Here is a 16,141-nt window from a genome sequence, read left to right as displayed (position 1 = left end):
ATTAAATTCTGTTGCCATTTCCCTGTTTCCCATAACAATTTCTCCCAATTCATTCTTCAAGGGGCCAACATTGTTCTTAACTATCTTCTTTCTCTTCACATAGCTAAAAAAGCTTTTGCTATCCCCTTTTATATTCCTGGCTAGACTGAGCTCATACCTGATTTTTTCTCTCCGTATTGCTTTTTTAGTTAAGATCTGCTGTTCCTTAAAACTTTCCCAATCATCTGTATTCCCACTCATCTTAGCCCTGTCATACTTCTTTTTCTTTAATGCTATACAATCTCTGACTTCCTTTGTCAACCACTGTGGCCCCCTCCCCCTCTTTGAATCCTTCCTTCTCATTGGAATGAACTGCTTTTGCATCTTTTGTATTATGCCCAAGAATATCTGCCACTGCTGATCCACAGTCTTTCCTGCCAGGGCATCCGCCCATTTAACTTTGGCCAGCTCTTCCCTCATGGCTCCGTAGTCTCCTTTATTTAATTGCAACACTGACACCTCTGATCTGCCCTTATCCCTCTCAAATTGTAGATAAAAACTTATCATGTTATGATCACTACTTCCTAATGGCTCCTTTACTTCAAGATCACTTATCAATTCCTGTTCATTACACATCACCAAGTCCAAAATAGCCTCGTTCCTGGTTGGCTCAAGCACAAGCTGTTCCAAAAATACATCCCTTAGACACTCCACAAACTCCCTATCCTGGGGTCCAGCACCTACCCGATTCTCCCAGTTCACCTGCATGTTGAAATCTCCCATAACAACTGCATTACCTTTAGCACATGCCAATGTTAACTCCCTAATCAACTTGTACCCAATATCCACGCTACTGTTTGGGGGCCTGTACACAACACTCATTAGGGTCTTTTTACCCTTACTGTTCCTCAGCTCAATCCACACAGACTCTACTTCCCCTGTTCCCAAGTCACCTCTTGCTAAGGACTGAATCTCATTCCTCACCAACAGGGCCACCCCACCCCCTCTTCCCATATTTCTGTCTCTACGATAGCACGTATACCCTGGTACACTCAATTCCCAGGCCTGATCCCCTTGCAGCCATGTCTCCGTTATCCCAACAATATCGTAGTTCCCCATTTTCATCTGAGCTTCAAGCTCATCTGTCTTATTTCTGACACTACGCGCATTCAAGTATAGAATTCTTAGCCCATTCCTCCTCTCTTTGCTTAAAACACTGTCTACTGTACCTAACCCAGCTCCTTGAACTTCCATCGGGCTAATTGCACCCTGAATTTTGATGACCTTCTCAAGATCACCCAAACCTTCTCCACATATTGAGGAGTCTGATAGCTTGGAGGAAGAAACGTTATATAGTCTGGTCGTGAGAGCCTGAATGCTTCAGAGCCTTTTCCCAGATGGCAGGAGGGAGAAGTGTTTGTATGAGGGGTGCATGGGGTCCTTCATAATGTTGTTTGTTCTGCGGATGAAGCATGTAGTATAAGTGTCTGTGATGGCGGGAAGAGAGCCCCTGTTGATCTTCTCAGCTGACCTCACTATCCGCTGCAGAGTCTTGTCATCCGAGATGGTGCAATTTCTGAACCAGGCAGTGATGCAGCTGCTCAGGATGCTCTCAATACAACCCCTGTAGAATGTGATGAGGATGGGGGGTGGGAAATGGACTTCCCTCAGACTTCACAGAAAGTAGAGACGCTGCTGGGCTTTCTTTGCTATGGAGCTGGTGTTGAGGGACCAGGTGAGATTCTCCACCAGGTGAACACCAAGAAACTTGGTGCTCTTAGCGATCTCTACCGAGGAGCCGTCGATATTCAGCGGGGAGTGGTCACTCCGTGCGTGTTGGATATGTACTATCCAATGAGAGGCATGTTATTTGTCACACCCACGGCTTCGGCAGCACAGTAGATATGACAGGTAAGGCTATTGAAACCAGGAGAGGAGGTCTGGTTGGCATCAAGGGATCTTCCCCTGAAAGTTGAAAACTGGAAATTGGCACCGCTCTACATGGGACTGTTTGTAGTGCAGAGGGCTGTAAACAAGGTGTCCTATAGATTGTGCCTACCAGCATCAGATTTAGAGGTAGTAACCGGCTTGAGCTGAGAAACATGGAATACTGGGTGGATCTTCAATGATGCTGGTAGATGCAATCTATAGGACACCTTGTTTACAGCCTTTTCCACTACAAACAGTCCCACGTAGAGCGGTGCCTTCCGGTTTCTGACTTTCAGGGGAAGAACCCTTGATGCCAACCAGACCTCCTCTCCTGGCTTGAATGTCCTTACCTGTCATATCTACTGCTCTGCCGAATCCATGGTTGTTCTTTCTTGTGGCTCCAAGAGCAGGGATTTCATGGTCTTTTGTCAGCGAGAGATGAAGAAAGAAAACACAAATGGGAATAGTTGGTAGACCAGCAGATGGAGTGGACTTGGAGTGAGGGTCCGACAGTCAGTGATGCTCGAGGAGGAGGTCGATGGGAAACGAATGGATGGATCCATGAGCTCCAACATTCGCTTTAGTCTGTTTCATAAAAATGTGCCCCTTCTCTTTTTTATTTTCTTTACTAACCCTATAGCCAGATTAAGATTTATAAAGTTCAATCATTTAATTGCGTATGGTGTACAGTCTGATGTTTTGGGGTTCAGATTTGTATCCGGGCAACACATCGCACAGCATCCACACCAACAAGATTTCTCAGTTTGGCTGGGCCAGAGGCTGTCTTCCCCTAGACCAGGGGTCAGCAACCTTTACCACTGAAAGAGCCACTTGGACCCGTTTCCCACAGAAAAGAAAACACTGGGAGCCGCAAAACCCGTTTGACATTTAAAATGAAATAACACTGCATACAACGTTTTGTTTTGCCTTTATGCTATGTATAAACAAACTATAATGTGTTGCATTTATGAAATTGATGAACTCGTGCAGAGAAAACGAAATTACATTTCTGCATGCAACAAAAACATTTTGAACTCCGAAAAAAAAAAGACGTTGGGTTGAAGGTTACTTTTAAGTAAAATACTCAACGTCTATTTGAGTCCTTCTTGTATTTATGAAAAACGCCAAACTTGAATTTGCCGCCAGCAGCAAACCAAAAATAACGTCAGCCAGCTGTCAACCTGAAAAATAAAAGGACTATTTCACTGAACAATGAAAACATATGAATATACGTAAAATAATAGGCAATTAAAATATTTATCATACTTGTTCAGGTTGACTCACACCTGACAATGCAGTCGTATTCAGTAGGGATGGATCGATGCTTAGGGGAGTGACCGGGAAGGATAATGTGTTTTTTTCCTCTCTGAACTCACAGAAGCGTTTCCCAAACGATGTTTGCATTGCGATGATTGCAGAATGTAAATACTCCGAATTTATCATGTCGTGACCTTGTTTGAACTCTCTCAAATTGGGGAAGTGAGACAATGTGCCTTTCTGTAAATCTCTGGCAAGCAACGTCAACTTGCGCTCGAATGCCAAAACATCCTCCAACATGTGCAGGGCTGTACGTCCTTACCCCGTTGAAGAGCTGTGTTCAGCGTGTTCAGGTGTGCTGTCATGTCTACCATGAAGTGTAGCTTTTCCAGCCACTCTGGTTGTTCCAGCTCAGGAAAGGTGAGCCCTTTGCTGCCCAGGAAAGTTTTCTCTTCTTCCAGACACGCGACAAAGCGTTTCAGCACCTCCCCTCTGGACAGCCAGCGATAAAAACACGTTGTAGCGGTTGCTACACGCAGTCAGTAAACTGCAGTCAAAGATAGCTTTATTCGAACTAAACAGCCTTGCTTTTAAGCCTCCCTCAACCCGCCCCCCATGGGCGCGGATGCTGCAAAAGGCACGTACTCACAAACCCCCGTAGGCTATCTCCCTTAGCCTGAGCGCTGGCTAATTGTGAGCCGGTTCGGATGTGTCAGGAAATGGGTCGCCACAACGTCTTATTTAGATTGTACAAGATCACCATAATCTTCAAATTTAGAATTACATTTCAAAAACTAACAAACTAACATAAAATACATTTTAATTAAATACTGACCATGTAGCGGTGTGCTACACGCAGCGCTAAAATTACGACACGGAGTCGGTAACTGCAGTCGAAGGAAAAAACTTTATTCGAAATCTTCAGCCTCACTTTTAAGCCTCCCTCAACCTGCCCCCCATGGCGCAGAGGCTCCAAAGCTCTGTGCTCGCAAACCCCCGTAGGCTATCTAATAGTGAGTCGGTTCGGATGTGCCAGGAAAAGGGTCGCCACAACCAATTATTTCCCAAAGCAACAGGGAGCCGCAGCACAGACGTAAAAGAGCCACATGTGGCTCCGGAGCCGCGGGTTGCCGACCCCCGCCCTAGACAAATGCATGCTGGCCAAACCTGAGGGTTACATTTGTAAAAAGAAACTTTATTCAGAAAAAAATTATTTCCAGGAATAAGCACCTCAAAGTCTTCATTCTTACATTCATAGTCAACGCTTTCAGTCATTCTATCACATTCCATAAAACTAATAGGACTGTTGCCACGCATGTGCCTCATGTTCCCCCACCCCCTCATGTGGTACTCTACTACAGTTATTGAGCTGTTTCCTCACCTGTTTCCTCTTCGTTTGCCAGTAACAGATCATTCCCCACCACATGTGGATGTCGCAGACAAAATAAGAGATAATCTTTCCTTGCCTGGCTGAGTCTACTAATTTCTGTAAACAAGTGTTATTTTGGTTGCTAGTGCCTTAAGAATAGTGGCTTATAACAAGAACCCTCCTCAAGGGATAAAGAGAAGATTCACCTTGAAGCAGCCCTCACCTTCTACTTCCTGGAACTAAATTTTACAGTGGTAGTTTCATTGATCCACTGCCCCTCTCCAATTAACATTTCCAATGGCCATAATCAGTTTCCAGGCCAAACAACTGCCTCAACGTCGAGAACAATGATGTCTTGAAACTGGGGAACTTGATGCCATTGTTTGCATGCTTTACCATTCAATTGTAAAATAAAACTGTGAAATGTGTGAAGTCTAAGCACCACCTATAAATTTGACAATGATGTCACTGTTGTTGGCAGAGTGCCAGATGGTGACAAGGAGGTGACATGGATCAGCTGGTTGAGTGGTGCCGTAAGAACAACCTTGGCCTCAATGTCTGCAAAACCAAGGAACAGATTATGGACTTTAAGAAAGGAAAGTAAGGATAAACAGCTTCAAGTTCCTGGGTGTCAACATCTCAGAGGACCTGCCCTGGGCCAAGCATATAGATTAGTGATGAAGAGGCTGGAGAGAATGGTGGACTGAGCCTGTTCCATAATGGGCATAGCTCTTTCCACCATCTATAAGGGGCTAGGTGTCAGGAAGGTGATATTTATCATCAGGGACCTTCACTTTCTGGGCCAAGCCTGCTTCTCATTGCTGGCATTAGGCAGAAAGGACAAGAGTTTGAAGACCCACATGTCAAAGATCAAGTACAACATCTTTCCCCACTGCCATCAGGGTCTTGAACCAACCTGAAAAACTCCAGTGCTCCCTCGAACTTTATTTCTTTTCTCTCTCCCAACTTGCATTCATGTTGTTATGTTTACTTCATCATATAAATTATATATAACTTATCTTAATTTAATTTTGTGTTAATGTCATGTTTGTTGTGTTTGTAATGTATAGTGCTGCTGCACAAAGCTAATTCTAATTACATTTACTGTACACCATTGGTACGTATGCCCACGACAATACACTTAAACTTGAACTCTAATGTTTCCTTTCCGGATCTGAGATGTACCTGGCACATTTACGGACAGATGATCTCAGCGATACAGTAGAGCGTTCAATGACATGCAGTGTCACTCTGATTGCCATTTTCCAGTTGCTCATTCGAGTGTGTATGAGTTCCAAGAAGCTCTCATACAGAGACAGGACTTCACTTGCAGAACATTCCCGGCAGGACTGAGAGTGGGGACTTGCCAGACTGAGTTCTGGCCTGTGAAAGTCAGTGCTGAGAAAATGCCTCGAGTGCATCAAATGTACTCACCTGTCATAGAGGCTCTAACTTGGATTTCTGACAGGGCACCATCCCAAATCCCACTGTGCTTCCCACTCTATCTCAGTTTGTGCACTTCACCGTGAAACAATGTTCCAAACACATTCAACAAATATGGAGGACGGGTTCACATGAGGACACAGTCTCCAAAACCAGTAGCTGCATTTTGCAAGGTTCCAGAGGACTTCCGCACATTGTGAAGTTCAGTGGTGCCACAACAGTACGTCTGTTGGGGTGCCATGGTACCGTAGAGGTTAGTGCAAAGCTATTACAGTTTAGGGCATCAAAGTTCAGAGTTCAAACATGATGCCGTCTGTAAGAAGTTTGTACATCCTTCCCACAAGCGCATGGAGTTCCTCGGGTGCTCTGGTTTCCTCCCACATTCCAAAACTGTACATTAGTTGATCATTGAAAGTTGTTCTGTGACTAGGCTAAGGTTCTGGAGGTGGTTTGCTGGGTGGTGTGGCTCATTGCAGCAGAAGGGGTCCACACCGTATTTCTAAATAACTTAAGAAATTTTGGTCAATGTAATTACACCCCATTGCATTCAATTTATAACAGCCTGAGCCTTCAGTATCTACTTGTGCATGTTTCTTTTTCAAAATGTTAAAATAAGCAGCTTGCTTTAATCCTTGATAAATCAGGTTCAGAATATTGTCTGCTGTTTCATGCATTCTGCTATTTTTCATTAGAGTATTTGGACATCAGAAAACCTCTAAGGGAAAACCAGACCACTAAAAGAGGCAAAAATGTTCTGTCTGGAAAGGAAAATTCATAAAAGAATAAAACTCATGTGTCATCCATGACATAAAGCATAAGCAATTCAATAATGTGCTTTGATCATCTACTTACATCACCAAAACACTTCTTGGAGACAGAGGCTTTTTAAACGATTTTTTTATATATATACACAGAAGTTGCATTTATCTCACTAATGAAAGAAAGTTGAGGAGGACTGGATCCAGGCTTGTGAAATGATAAGAACAGATAATGGAGATAAGAGCAAACTCATGATTTCAAGCCACGACAGTAGAAACTGGGAATCTCAGTATAAAGCTGGTGGGTGGCAAACAGGATTGGAACTGAGGAGAAAATGGAACAGATGTCCCAATTTTTGCACTTGAATTGAGCTGCCTGACCACAACATTTAGAGCGAAATCAAACAGTCGGATTTATTCCCTTAACGGATAGGACTAACACTCCTGCTGTCTTTTCTTTACCTGCTGTGCCAAAGAAATCCAATATGTTCTGCAAACTGTGAGTATTTAGGCCTTGCTTCTGTGATTAATTACTGAGACACAACACAAACAGTGGAAGGAGTGCGCTAGCTGTAACTCTGTTAAGCACCACCTACCCACTTGTGGTAGAATCGGGGAGTTCCAAATGGTCCTCCTTGGTTAGCTCAGGACACAGGGAAATTGTTTGGAAGTAAGTCCTCCTTGATCTTAAGAGACCATTGAGTACAATGTAAAAAATGACTGCTTGCTTTATTGCCATACTGAAGTTGTCAAGGATATTCAGAACAATACACATTTTAAGTAGGAACACCTTCACTGACAATAGACACAGGCACACCTTGAGGTTGTGTGCTCAGCCCACTGCTCTACTCTCTACACTCACGACTGTGTGGCTATACACAGCTCAAGCACCATCTATAAATTTGCCAATGTGGTGAACTATGTGCCTGTCTGGACACGCCCCCGCTGACTGCTCCTGTGGCTCCTCCCACAGGCCCCTGTATAAAGGCAATCTGAGGCCCGACGCTCGGCCTCAGTCTCCAGGACATAGTATGATGGACACTCACTCCTGGTTCCTTCTTCCAGTCAATAAAAGCCGATATCTCGCCTTACGTCTCAGTGTGAGTTATTGATGGTGCATCAGCCAATGACACAGTTGTTGTTGGCAGAATCTCTGATGGTGATGAGGAAGTGAACAACAGTGAAGTAGATGGCTGGTTGAGATGCGTCGCAACAACTACCTTGTACTCAGGGTCAGTAAGACCAAGGAATTGATTATGAACTTCAGGAAGGGGAACTTAGGAGAATGCATTAAGGGGTCAGCAGAAGAAAGGGTGAGTAGCTTTAAGTCAATGGGTGTCAACATCTTGGAGAATCTATCTAGGGCCTAACATACTGATGCGTTAATGAAGAAGGAGATTTAGTATGTCACTGAAAACTATGGATGTACAGTGAACAGCATTCTCACTGTTACTAGAACTAGAATACTACAGCACAGTACAGGCCCTTCAGCCTTCCATGTTGCGCCGACCCATATATTCCTTTAAAATACTAAACTTACACTACCCCGTAACCCCCTATTTTTCTTTCATCCATGTGCCTGTCCAAGAGGTTCTTAAATACCCCTAATGTTTTAGCCTCCACCATCCCTGGCAAGTCATTCCAGGTACCCACAACCCTCTGTGTAAAAAACTTACCCCTGATGTCTCCTCTAAACTTCCCTCCCTTAAACTTGTACATGTGCCCTCTGGTGTTTGCTATTCGTGCCCTGGGAAACAGGTACATAGATAGGGATCCACCCTATCTATGCCTCTCATAATCTTGCAGACCTCTATCAAGTCCCCTCTCATCCTTCTACGCTCTAGTTGCATAACCGCCTGGTGTGGTGTCTCCAACGCACAGGACCTTAAAAAAAAGCGGCAGAGTATTGTAGGCTCAGCCAGCTTCATCATCTCCCCACCGCTGAGGGCTTACTACCATCAGGGAGGAGGTACAGCAGCTTGAAGACACACACTGAACATTTTAGAAATAGCCTCTTCCACTCCACCATCCTATTTCTGAATGGTCCATGAACTCACTATTTTGCTCTTTTTTTTTATTTTTATATATTTCTAATTGTAAAAATAATAGTATTTTATGTATTGTTCTGTACTGCTACCACAAAACAACTTTCATGACATATGTCAATGATAATAAACCTGATTTTGATTCTTCTCCTCTCTCTATCACTCTGTTGCAAAGTTGTTTGGATATGAGAGAAGGTTCTTCTCTTGCCATGAGTAAGACCTAATACTAAAACATGGACTTTATAAAGACAGTCGTAGACAAGTGTGTCTGCACAAAATCTTCCCCAACTAGGAGCCCTGGATGGACCATGAGATCCATAACCTGCGGTGGTGTTCAGGTATGGCAACCACATAAAAAAACAAGAGGTCCAGGTACAACCTCTGAAAAGCTGTCTCACTTGAATCACCAAAGGGTGCTGGACAGCTGTGGCAGGGCTTGAATACTATCACCTCCTGCAAAGTGAAACCAAGTGACATAGGTGGAAAAGGTTTTGCTCCTAGTAGAGCTTAATGCCTTTTATGCTTGCTTTGACCATCAGAATAAGGAGGCACCTTCATGAATTCCCACCTGTGATTTCAGTTTCTGAGAACATCCTTCAGGGGGGTGAACCCAGGGAAAGCATCTGGTCCAGATGGGACCTCAGGCTGAGTGCTGATCAGCTGGCTGGAGGACTCACTGATATTTTTACCCTCTTGCTTTGGCTGTCTGATGTACCTGGCGGATTCAAGCAGGCCTCAATTATACCAGCGCCTAAGAAGAATGTGGTAGCCCACCTCAATGACTTTTGTCCAGCAGCACTTACATCTACTGTGATGAAGTGCTTTGAGAGGCTTATCAACTCCTGCCTGAGGAGTGACTTGGATCCACTCCAATTTGCCTACTGTCACAAAAGGAAAACGTCAGATGCCTGTGAAGATGCATTTCATTGACTACAGTTCTGAATTCAAAATATTAACCCCTCAAAACTAATCAATAAGCTCCAAGATTTAGGCCTCAATGCTTCTTTGTGCAGCTGGATTCCCAATTTCCCCATTTGTCAACACCAGTCAATTTGGATTGGCAGCAATATCTCCTCCACAATGCACCAACACTGTCTACTTAGCCTCCTGCTCTGCTCACTTTATATTTATGTCTGTGAGGCTAAGTACAGCCCCAATGCCATATTTAAGTTTGCTGATGACAGCCTTGTGGTTGGCCAAATCAAAAGTGGTGATAAATCAGCATAAAGGAGTGTGATTGAGAATCTAGCTGAATGGTGCTACAACAACAAACTCTCATTCAATGTCAGCAAAACCAATGAGCTGATTATTGACTACAGGTGGAGGAAACCGATAGTCCATAAGCCAGGAATCAGGGGATTGGAGATGGAAGAGGTCAGCAACTTCAAATTCCTTGGCATTATCATTTCAGAGGATCATCCTGGGTCCAGCATGCAATGCTCTGCTGTGCGTATAATCCCAGCAGAGTTCTATTTTCTTTGAAGTTTACACAGATTTGGCATGTCATCTAAAACTTCTGTCAATGCACAGTGGAGAACATAATGACTATTTGCATCGCAGCTTGGTATGGGAACACCAATCTCTTTGAATGGGGAAAAAACCAACAAAAAATAATGGATACGGCCCAGGTAAAGCCCTCCCCACCATTGAGTATATTTCCAAGCAGCAGTTACAGGAAAGCAGCATCCATCATTAAGGACATTCACCATCCAGGACGTGCTCTCTTCTTTCTGCTGTGATCAGGAAGAAAGTACAGGAGCCTCAAGTCTCACACCACGAGGCTCAGGAACAGTTATTACCCCTCAACCATCAGTCTCCTGAACCACTAGGGGTAACTTTACTCATGCAATGCTGAATCTGATTCCACAACCTATGGACTTACTCTGCACTTGTGTCGTTGATATTAATTGCCTATATATTTATTATTATTTTTATTTTCTTTTTGTATTTGCATAGTTTGCTGTCTTTAGGTTGTTTTACCACCTCTATCATATGTAGTTTTTCATTGAGTCTATTGTACTTCTTTCTATTTTCAGTGAATGCTTGCAAGAAAATGAATTTCAGGGAAGTATATAATGACATATATTTACTTTGATAGGAAATTTACTTTGAACTTTGAGCTTTAAACTAATAATTTCTAGATGTTAGGGTATAAACTGTTGCGTTAACTGCAGTTCCTTAGCTTTTTCTCTGATTTTGGGTTTATCCATTTTTCAAATGTACTCACAGTGATGGTGTCAGTAAATGAGCATGGTTTTGTCATTTTGTAAAAAGTGATGTTGTTCTTCAGTGCTTTACATTTCATGTGATGCTGCATGAGGATGTGAGGCTATGATCATATATTCTTCAAGGCAGTCACTTCAAATGTCTGTATCACATGTGGAGTACTCAATCTGCTTACCATTCTTTATACAAAAGTTACCGTAGCATTGATCTAATTATATGTATCTTCATGGTATTTAACTTGTGGACCTCCCCCCTTCTTCTCAGACATCCCAGGAAACCCGGCTCGTTAGTCCCTAACAGCCACGGGATTCCACGGTGATAAACCCACCTTTCTTCAGCTTCATATGTCTAGGATGTATACAACTTTGGTCCCGCCAAATCCGTGAGGTTGGGATGTGTGAATGCTGTGTGATTCACTGCCCCCAGCAAGAAACAGCAGATCGCACACTGCATACAATTTATAAAGAAATATATTTAAGAATGTTAATTTAAACAGTTATTAAATGAAAGAAAGAAAAAACAAAAAGGGCCACTATTCTTAAACAGTCAAATGTGTACTGAAGTTGGCGCTCATCTTGAACGTCAAATAACAAGTCTCTTATCTTAGCTCAAACCCAAACAAGATGAAAGCAGAACAGACTGCTCCTACAGAACTACTAAGATGAAATACCTACAGCACAGCAGTGAAAACCTTAACCAAGGTGTTACACTTGGTTTTGTCTTGCTTTATAGATGGGTTACCTATGGAAAATATGCACTTGGTTGTGAAAAATGATTTTAGCTGGTGGACCTCTTGTTGTCAAGTGTGGTGTTACTGTATAGTTCTGGGAAGTACTTCCATGATTCAGCATGAGATGGGTGGATGATTATCCTTAGTGTTAGCCTAAATCCTCACACCTTACCATTAGTGCCTCACTATCTAGATTTTATAAGCCTAACTGAGTTGCAAATTTCCGGAAGATATTGCCATGGAACTACATTCTACACCCTGCTCTCACTGTTTGATGGTAGAAAAATACAATCAAGTCTTGGAATGATAGCTTTCTTTATTGCCATCCTTCTATTTTCGATTTTCTATGATGTGATTCTGCTACACTAATAAACAGAAACAGAGGGACAATATGTGGACTGTTCTCTACTTTGGAAGATCTTGAACTGGCGGATGGCCTTGTGTTACTATCACATCCGCATCACCACACGCAAGAGAAAACTCAGCGCCTGCGTACCTTTGGTGAACGGAGTCAGACCATGATCCTCAACATGGAGTCTCTTCCTCCTGTCAAGGCATATGGCATTGATTTACCAGCACCGGCAGGCTCACCTACCTGGGCAGCATCATTCAGTAGAATGGTGGGGCTAAGGGCAACATCCATTATAGACTCAGCAAGGTTAGAAATATCTTCAAATCAATGAGCAAGATATGGGGATCGACCAAGGACAACATCCACACCCAGGTGAAGCTGTGCTCTGTCCACACTCTTGCACAGGTCAGAATGCTGGTGCATCATAGAGAGCGACCCTGCCAAGCTGTCATCGTTCCACAACACAAGCCTCAAGAAAATCATCTGTACTTTCTGGCTAAGAAAGATCTCCAACCATGCCCTGCTCCTTCAGTGTCATCAACAGAACATGGCCACAATCATCATGAGGAATTTTTGGAGATGAATTGGGCATGTGATGAGAAGGGGGGCCAACTCCACCATTCAAAACAGCACTTCATTGCACCTCTGAGTGGCGGAGGAAACAAGGGAGACCAGAGGTAACTTGGCGATATACCACAGAGGCAGAAATGAGGACCCTGGCCCACAGCTGGGGGCACAATAGAGAAGATGGCCAAGGATAGACAGAGATGAAGGACCTCCATTACTGCCCCAAATGCAAGTGTGTAACAGGCAGCAAGTAAGTCTACTAATAAACAATTACAAGGAGATCATCACTGAAGTGTAGATCTGTGAAGCCTTCACAATGGTGTTGGTTCTATCGTGGTTGCTTGACACAAGGGTTTACCCTTGATGATGCATTGTTCAACCAAGTGACTTATTCCTGCAAACCATTTATTTCCCCTTAACAATTGTTCAGTTTCCTCAATTCTTCACTGAACAATCACTATAAAGTGTTCCAAGAGTGACCATGGGATGTCAATGTAATTACCTCAGCACAACATTTGAGCTAGGTGTACGTCCACCAAGTATTTTGTGCCAGTCTGACAGTACGTGTGCAATATCACATTGCTGCTTTTGTGAATAAATTGCTATTATTACAATGAAATATTGGCAATTTGTTTCATTACAGCTTTTCTTTTTTTTCGTTGTCATCATTTTGGGCATGATGTTCATTTTCATAGAATCAAAAAGCTGTTACACACCCTTTTTCTTTGTGACTAGTGAGGTTAGGTGTAAAAATTGTATATACGACCTTTGCTATGTGAAATGCTGACACTAGGATGAAGCTCATAGTTTTTCCATTACTACAACAGCTCCACAGCAAGTAATTTAAAATTAAATTGCTTGTATAATGGTAAGCTGCAAATTCCACTAATATATATAAAAACTGAGGATTTGAAGGTCCTAAGTTACATTTCTTCTAGGATCAGAAGAGGCATTCTTATTTTCCATTTTGTGACATTCTATTTATAAATTTGAAAGTGAAGCAGTATCACTTATTTTCATGCTGAAATTAAATAAATATGTTGAAAATCAAATTTTACCCTGCATGTATACTTATTTATTTAAAACATGCACTTATTTTTCCTATCAAGGTGTAATACAACTTGGAAAATTGATTAGGAATATCTCGACTCATTGAAAACTTTCACAAATAAATTCAATTAAGGTATGCTACATTGTGTCAACACCTGTATAGGGACAAATTCTGTTGTGTGCTTTTAAGATTGAATGTTGTGGAAGGCATATTCCAGCAACAATCTATTTTAACAAATATTTGGAGGGATCTTGCTAGTAAAACATTGCCCTCGAGCACTCTGCAAGTATTATTCCAATGAAGCTTAACAAAATGTAAGTATTCGCAAAGATGGGAAAAAATTGCTGGTGAGCTTTTTATTAATCTGACTCACAATCTAGAATTGCCAAGGTTTTCCCAGTTGATGAAAAAGGTATTAGATTCATTAATGTTAGCTTGAAAATGAATTAAATGGAACAAAATAATGAGAAATGATTTGCATAAAAGTCTTTTGTTATGACTGCTTGTTTTGTACTCATACAACAAGCCTTCAAAGTGTCTTTACAGTATCTCCTGAGCTGATTATAGCCTTTAGACCACAATATTAAGTAACATGATATTGCCTCATAAAAGAATAATCTATTTATCTTCTAAAATGACTCTCTAAATTACTGTTTTATTTTATAGGAAGGTCTGTGGACAAGCAGCACAAATAATATTGATATTCTTCCACCTGACCTAAGCCATTAGCAATTTTTTTGTTGCTGATATTGGCTGGTAGTTCTAGGTTACAGAGGTGAGAAATGGACATTCTGAACTGCCAAACAAGGCTTGAGGTCATATGTGTCTGGTGGTCAGACACTCCCATAGTAAAAGGTTTGAAGAATAATTCCATTGAAAGTAGTTAGGAAGATAAATTGAGTACTGCAAAAATGGGATTAATATAGATTTTGTGTTTAAAGGTTGTTGATGGTCAGCTCCAGAGTTGTTGGGTGGAACAGTGAAGTATGACTGTATGATTCTAAAGTGATAATCACACTTCTTTTCACTTGGGGTCTAGATTAGACTGCATATTGATGCTTCGAAGTCGCGTCTGTCTATCATTCTCGAGGCATGGACACACAGTACTAAACTGATCACAATTTAATATGCACTTGGTTTTCTTATTAACTCTAAGAAGCAGTGATGAGGTAGCTTGGAAAGGGTTTCATTTCGGTCAAAGTTTGACACTGCTAAGAAATGTCTACTGTTCTGTCATCAGATTCTCAAAAACAACACACTGGACCATTGTTACACCTGATGCACCATCAATAACTCTCTCTGAGACGTGAAGGCAAGATATCGGCTTTTATTGACTGGAAGAAAGAACAAGCAGTGGTCGACCACCATTCTACATCCTGGAGACTGAGAGGCCGGGCTCAGGCCTCAATCGCCTTTATACCGGGGTCTGTGGGAGGAGCCACAGGAGCAGTCAGCGGGGGCGTGTCCAGACAGGTATATGTAGTTCACCACATTCAACCCCACTTTGTAAAAGAGAGTCCCCATGTGGCGAAGTTTCTTACAAGTATATTTACAGGTTAAGTCTATCAGGTGGTCGAATCTGTCTTTGCGATCTACATAGCACCGGCTGTGATTGCACAGGTGCTGGTGGTGATTGCACCGGAGACGGTGGTTGTGCTGGTTCCGGCCTAACTGGAGGTGTCAGCCCACTAGGCGTCAGTCATCCCTCATGCATGTGCGAGGCGCCTGGTATATACGCGTACGAGAAGCCTGGTATAGGAGTGTCATGAGGAGACTATGTAGGGCCTGGTGTGCACGGTGTTACCTCGGGTACAGGGTTCATAGTTACCGTGGAGTGTTCGGGGTAGTGATCTGCTGCTCCTGCGGGCGCCAGGTCACGGATGGAGACCGTGTCCTCCCTCCCATCAGGTAAGACCACATAGGCATACGGGGGGTTCACACGTAGAAGGTGAACCCGCTCGACCAGCGGGAGTATTTATTGCTCATCACATGTTTCTGGAGCAGCACTGGCCCTGGGGATGTCAGCCAAGCCGGTAGGGTGGTCCCAGTGGCAGACTTCCTGGGAAAAGAGAATAGGCACTCGTGAGGGCTGGCATTGGTGGACGTACATAACAGGGAGCGGAGAGAGTGGAGTGCCTCGGGGAGGACCTCCTGCCATCGAGAGACCGGCAACCCTTTTGACTTAAGGGCTAAAAGTGTGGCCTTCCACACAGTGGCATTCTCCCTCTCCACCTGTCCATTCCTCCGGGGATTATAACTTGTGGTCCTACTAGTAGCAATGCCCCTAGCTAGCAGGTACTGGTGCAGCTCGTCACTCATTCACTCTATCACTGTAGATATAGCAGGGATATCCAAACAGAGTGAAGAGCTGGTGCAGGGCTTTTATGACGGACGTGGCAGTGGTGTCGGGGCAGGGGATGGCAAAGGGGAACCGT

The sequence above is a fragment of the Hypanus sabinus genome, chromosome 2, assembly GCF_030144855.1.
Source record: "Hypanus sabinus isolate sHypSab1 chromosome 2, sHypSab1.hap1, whole genome shotgun sequence".
Classification (NCBI taxonomy): Eukaryota; Metazoa; Chordata; class Chondrichthyes; order Myliobatiformes; family Dasyatidae; genus Hypanus; species Hypanus sabinus.
This window is presented reverse-complemented; position numbering follows the sequence as displayed.